Raw genomic sequence first — 6,529 nt, 5'->3', positions numbered from 1 at the left:
ATAGAATCATAGAACGGTCAGGGTTGGAAGGGACCTTTAGAGATCATCTAGTCCAACCCCCCTGCAGAAGCAGGTTCACCTAGATCAGGTCGCATAGGAACATGTCCAGGCAGGTCTTGAAGACCTCCAAGGAAGGAGACTCCACAACCCCTCTGGGCAGCCTGTGCCAGGGCTCCCTCACCCTCACAATGAAATAGTTTTTTCTAATGCTTAAGTGGAACTTTTTGTGTTCCAGCTTCATCCCGTTACCCTTTGTCCTGTTGCTAGCTACTATAGAGAAAAGGGATGTCCCAACCTCCTGACACCCACCCTTTAGATATTTATAAATGTTAATAAGAGATCTGCCTTAAATCTGAGCACATCTAACCTGGCATCAGATCAGCATAGCCACCACACGGTGCTGGCATTGATGTGCACATGGACTGCATTGCTAGATATCCCTTGTATTCCACTATCCTCTTAGCAGCTATTGCATTCTGGAGAGACTTGGATCCTGTAGGGGGTTGCTGGCCCCCTCCCACTGTCATGGCCATTCATTTTGTGGAGTCTTTTCATATTCATTCCACTCCCAAATTCTCCTAAAAAAGGTTACTTCTTGAATATCTTGAATAACTCACAAGTGTCAGCTCTCTAAGCAAGGGAATAAAAGTTGCTCACATAACCAGTCTTGTCAGACAAAATCCCCCTCTCTTCCCTGTCAGACAAATTTAGTGGGACATTATTGGTGGTATCCAGGCCTGTTTGTTCTGCCTCAGTGCTCCTCCTGTAAGGGGAACACAGGCAGAAAAGCTATTCCTCGTGGTTCCTAAAAAACAAAGATTCATAGTGTGCTTGTTGCAATTGGAAAGCAGCAGATGGATGGTGAGGGCATGTTGAGACTTCAGCTGCATGTGTTTCTCTGATTGGGAGAGAAGGGTGAGATTCAGTCTAGACTCAGTCATGAACACATGAATCCTCAACTGGTCATGGAGAGTGGATGAGTGTGTGGGAAGGAGAAGGAAAGATCAGCCTGCTGCTGACCACTGACCTTGTGACACAGCCCTCACATAGGATGATGTGATCCTGTGAGTCATTCTGTGGCGGCAAAATTCTTTCTTTCCTCAAGGCCAGAGGAATCTGCTAAACAGATGGACTAAGGCTACTTTGGTGGTAGCCAACAAGACGTCTGAAACAACATTCAAGCAAAACAGCAAGTGCACTGTGTAAAACTGGAAGAATGGTGGACCTTTCAGCCATGGCATTGTACAGATACACAATATTCCATGTGAGAAGAACGCTACCAGACAGAAGAAATGAGGTAGCTTCTAAAAGGTATGAGTTATTTCTACTGAGTAGAGTGAATTTGTACTGATTCACCCCTCTGGAGAATGTGGCTTTGGGTTTTTTTAACATTGATAATGCCAAACCCAGTTCTTAGAACTTCACGAAACTCTGGTCTTAGGTCCATATTTATAATCTACATACAATTTCATTCCTCTGTGGTGTTTCAGTTTGTCATAGTCTCTAAGAACTGGTATAGCATTCCAAAGATTTACTTTCACTCCTTTGTTTGCTAGATATTTGCTGGTAATTAAGTGTTTCATTTGTAGAATGCAAAGCCTTTCTGCTGGAGCAGGATTACATAAGATTTATATCTGTCCTTGTGTAAAGTGCAGAAATCTCCAAGGCCTGCTCACTGAATCACAGAGTCTTAACCTTGGATCCCATTCCGTTTTCCAGCCCTTTGATATTTTTTCTTGTGATCCACGACAAATGCTATAGCTGTCTCTAAGAGCTATAAAAAAGAAGGTCTGACACTCATTTACACCAACCCCAGCAGAGTCAGGGGGCTTTTGCTGAAATATGCATCAGGCCTAAACAAGTTTGATGATAGTGATACAGGCAAAAGAAATATTGGATTTTCCTTTCTTTTTATTAAACAAGTTTTGATTTATGCATACAAAAGAAAGATCCTAAATTCTCAAAATAAATGAAAACTCACAGGAGAAAAGCAATGTCTGAAAGTCTCTTTATCAGAGGAAGCATTTTAAAAACAAACCAGGTGACTGACATAGAGAGATTTGGTTCTTCTGGAGATGTATGGAAACTTCTTTTCCAAAAGTTGAAAGAGTGACAACAAAGATAAGAATGTATATGGGATTTTGCACCTCCACAACAAAATCAGTAGTAGAAATTGTGTCATGGGAATACTGTCTGTGACAGAAATGAGGTTTCAGCTTGTGGATGTCAAGTACATTAAGAAATCTTGTAAAGAGCAAAGACAAAAAAAAAAAAAGTTTGACATGCCATTTGCAAGGTGCTTGATTTCTCTGTAATGCAAATAATCATATAAAATATGCAGGAATGTGGATTTCTTTGGTTTGAATGGGAAGAGGAAATTGATTTACAAATTCTGAATAGAATAGAAACCTTAGAGCAAGGGTAGAGACAAAGCAACTCCCTGCATGGTGTGGAGTAAATATGGCATGTTACTGCCTCTTCCTGTGGGAACTGCTTCAACTTTTGTGCTATTACAACATAACCAAGGTACTCTCTGGTGTAATTGAATACCACGGATTTTACTCTTTAGTGATCTTCAGATTAGTATAATCTTTTTCTTAGCTGTTCTTGAGCAACTGGCCTTTCAGGACTTTCAGTGGCACACCTTCAAAGAGCCCTTTATGTTTTTTGGAGGGATAGAAGCCAGCTCTCTGCAAGGTGTGCTTTGCCTGGCCTTGAGTAGTCTGATGGCTTCACACGGATGTTCCCATCAGGCTTTCCAGAAGCCTCAACCCTCCAGCTTGCAGGGAAGCATTTAGGTTGTGCTGGGGCTGGGAACCAAGGGAATTTCTGATGAGTGATATTGGTCCTCAGCTGAATCTCTGCAGCCAAGCAGAGAGAAAATCTTTATCTTGGTTTGTGGAAGAATGGAGGAAAGTTGAGCAACATGAAATGCACAGAATTCCCACAGCCCTGTGCAGGAGCAGCTGTGCACAGGTGAGAATGAAGCTCTCTTGCCAGAAAAAAACAAAGTAGACGGTTCTACACAAAACCAGTCTATTCATAGTCATAGACATAGAGACTTGGAATACATCCTGTTTATTCTGGGATAGGCTTTTAGCAAAGCTTTGTTCTTTACCTCCAAACATGTAACTGTTATCTATTTAGATAGTTAATTTTCTGCTTGGTGACCTTTTCTGTAAGAAGAAATGAAGCACTTTTTCCTTTTTACGTTATTTATGAAGATGCACTGCCATTTCAGACACAATCTGTTTGTGCAATCCTCTTTTGTTGTTTCCATGGACTTGTGCTTTTAAAATAATGTAAGAACTAAATATGTTAACAGAATAATTCTGAGGATAAGTCTCTGTGGAAAAGCTGCATTCAATCATCAAGCCCACTTCCATACAGCTCCAAGCTGTAGTCCCCACATAAAAAACACACAAGATAAATTTATTTTACAGTGGATGTTAGTGAAAACGCCCAGAAATTATTTTTCTGGTAGTTAAACCTACAGAAAGCACATTTACATCAAAGACACTAACATGCAAGCACAGATTTCCATAATAATGTGAGAAAGTGAAAGGAAAAAAGAAGCGGATTTCTGCTTCTTGTAGTTAAGATGGATTGCATTAATTCCTTTTAAATATCCCAGTGGCTACAAACTAAAATGAAAAATATATCCAGAGGCAGATAATGTTCTTTCTCTCATGGGGAAACAAGAGTAAGCTACATTTCCAGAGGACTGTTCTCTTCCCTAACTGGAATTGATCTGCTCAGTCCCACTCAGATAAGGCTGATATTTAAGGCAGGCTCCCCCAGGTCCAGGTGATCTCCAATGGAAAACCTCTGAAGGGTTTAGCAACAATGACACAGACAGTCTGGCCTCCTTAGACTCCTGAACTCTGCTTCTATGTCAGAGGAGAAATATTTAGATTTACAGGGTCCAGGTAAGGGCAGCCCCGACTCATGGCGCCTCTCATGGCCATGGCAAATTCACAGGAAGAATTGCAAGAGCAAAACAATCAAATTTCTCTGGAGCTCTCTGAGAAACCTCACTTGGAACTGTGAAGAGGTCAAACAAATTATGAACTGCATGCAGGAAAGTGCAGAGAAGAGTGTAGATGTAAAAAAACATGAGGAAGAAGAAAGGTTGGTGGAGGCAAATACACATCCAACAAGTGAAAGCTGAAATAATCTATAAAATTCCCTGCAACTATTACTGGATTTTTCCTTCGGCTTTTGAAAGATCAGTTTAAGGTAAAATAAGTCCTTAGGCAGGTTTTCTTTTCTCAAGATTTTGTCTCACTTAAGAGCCTTGTCTGAGCTGCTCTAGTTGTGACTTTCTGTATTTTCCTGTGTCTACTCCGCCAGGCCTGTTGCTGTTGCTACACAAAGAGCATGGAAACAGTAAAGAAGATAAATACCCAACCAAATTTTCTGAAACATACCATATTGTGAAGAGGCATCAAGTACCTCCTTTCTGTGCTAACAAGTTATTTTAAAAAGAAGACATTCTGGTGGGAGAAGATATAAACAACATGTTTTAACTCTCTCACTCGTTACCACAGAGATTCCTGCATTTTGGAGGGACATCTGTCACAAAGGGTAGGAAAAGAATATTTTATTGCAGGCAAAGAACAGCCTGGGAAAAAAATCACATCTCAAAATCTATACCCAAATCTTTCTTTAAATTGTCCTTCAGCAAAAAATAACAGCCAGGATTAGCGAAACAAACTATATTCAGATTGTAGATAATCAGACCAGAACAAGTCCAACAAGGGAAGAGAAAATGTGGCACTTACAGCCCACAGAACAGGTTTAAGCTGCTTGAAGGCTAGCAGGGATGTGATCAGCCAGCTCAGGAGCATGATTTCCTTTACAAATAATTCCTAAGTGCAGATGTGACCCCTGCTTTGTGTTCTGCAGAAGGCAGTAGCCAGAAGCAGAAAAAAAAAATAAAAGAAAAAAGAAACTCCTTACAAACCCCTAACAACTCGCCAAAAGCTGCAGAAAAAAAAATAACAATGACAAGTAAGCTAATTAGCAGACGCTACCAAGACAGTGCATCAGAGTGATAAAGTGTGATTAAAGAAATCTTTAAGCCACTTACAGGCCTCTCCCTTCTGCAGAAGTAGCTAGGATGGCATGGGTGGATTCATCAGTCAAAACTGGCTAAAACCTTCAAGCTTTTCCAGGAGGCTGAGCAGCAGAGGATATTCTCATCCTTTCCTGTCCTTGCCACATGACTATTGTACAAAGGAGTGGAGCGACACAAGAAGAGGATGCTAACACTACTGATGTGCTAATACTTAGATTTTGAGAGAAGCTGCTTATGTAGGATGTATTTGGTCTCTCTGTCTACTAACAACTTCTGTTAAACTTCTGTTAGCTCATGCTGAGCATATAATAAAGCTCTCAAAGAATTGTTCATCCTCTCTAGACAGTAGAAGAACAGGTTGAAAAAACACGACTATCACAGAGCCCTACAACACACTGAAGGTAAAATTAGGAATAGAGCCTGGGTGTCCTGACTGCCAATCTTGTGCTCTGCCTGCAGACGCTTCAGCCACAAAATTTCATAGGAGTGTTCTGAATGAGAGATAATGCTCTGTCCTTGGAAAGGGATCCAAAAAGAGGCTCACAAGACATCAAAGCACACTCTTCCATGCAAGGAGACTAACCTAGAGGGCAGTCAGGTTCTGTCAGACAGATCAATTTGGTTGAATGCATTCAAACTAGCTGCTGTGACAATGACCACTGCCTTCATACTGGCTCACAATCTACAAGACAATTAACAATACTTCTGTGGGAACTAGTAAATACCGTATTTCCCAGATCTCAAGAACTGAATATTTTTATAATACTGTAGCCAAAATATACTAATTATTACTCATGTGCCATTATATGTGACTGTCCCATGCAAAGATACCCAAGAACCACCATACACTGGCATTGAGAACAGAAATAGAAATCCTACATGGTTGAACTATTAAAAATGCAACATTCAGCATATTCAATAATTTTAATGTTAGTCAGATGTGACTACAAGGAGTTTTGATGGTGTTGGAAGAAGTCGGCAGGAGACTTTCTAACCATATTGTATACATGTCTTTGGCTTTGAAAATTAAATAGGATTGAAAATAATTGCATAATAATTGCAACATGTTTTGTAGCTGTTGAGCTAGCATGGCAGGGAAAGTTTAATTTTCCTGGTTTTGTGCAAATTAAATTCTCTTCATTAACTATATTAGAAAAACATCAGTGTGCAGTCTTTTCTACAGGAAAAAAGAAGAAAATAAACGGTACTGGCACAACAATGGCTGTTCTCAAAGGTAAAACACATGCAAAGCAAATTGGCCAAGGTAAGGACTGCAGATTAGCAGAGGAAAGTATGCTTCTGGTGACAGTCAAGTGTATTTGTTTAATAACAATACTTGCCGCTATTACAATAATGACTTAAAGTTTTTAAGTGCTCATTTCCTCCCTGTACTGTTTGCCACTTTAGAAGGTGTGGACACAGTTGAGAGAGAGAAGATAAGAGCGACCA

Source organism: Colius striatus, chromosome Z (assembly GCF_028858725.1).
Source record: "Colius striatus isolate bColStr4 chromosome Z, bColStr4.1.hap1, whole genome shotgun sequence".
Classification (NCBI taxonomy): domain Eukaryota; kingdom Metazoa; phylum Chordata; class Aves; order Coliiformes; family Coliidae; genus Colius; species Colius striatus.
Note: the sequence above shows the minus strand (reverse complement) of the source record.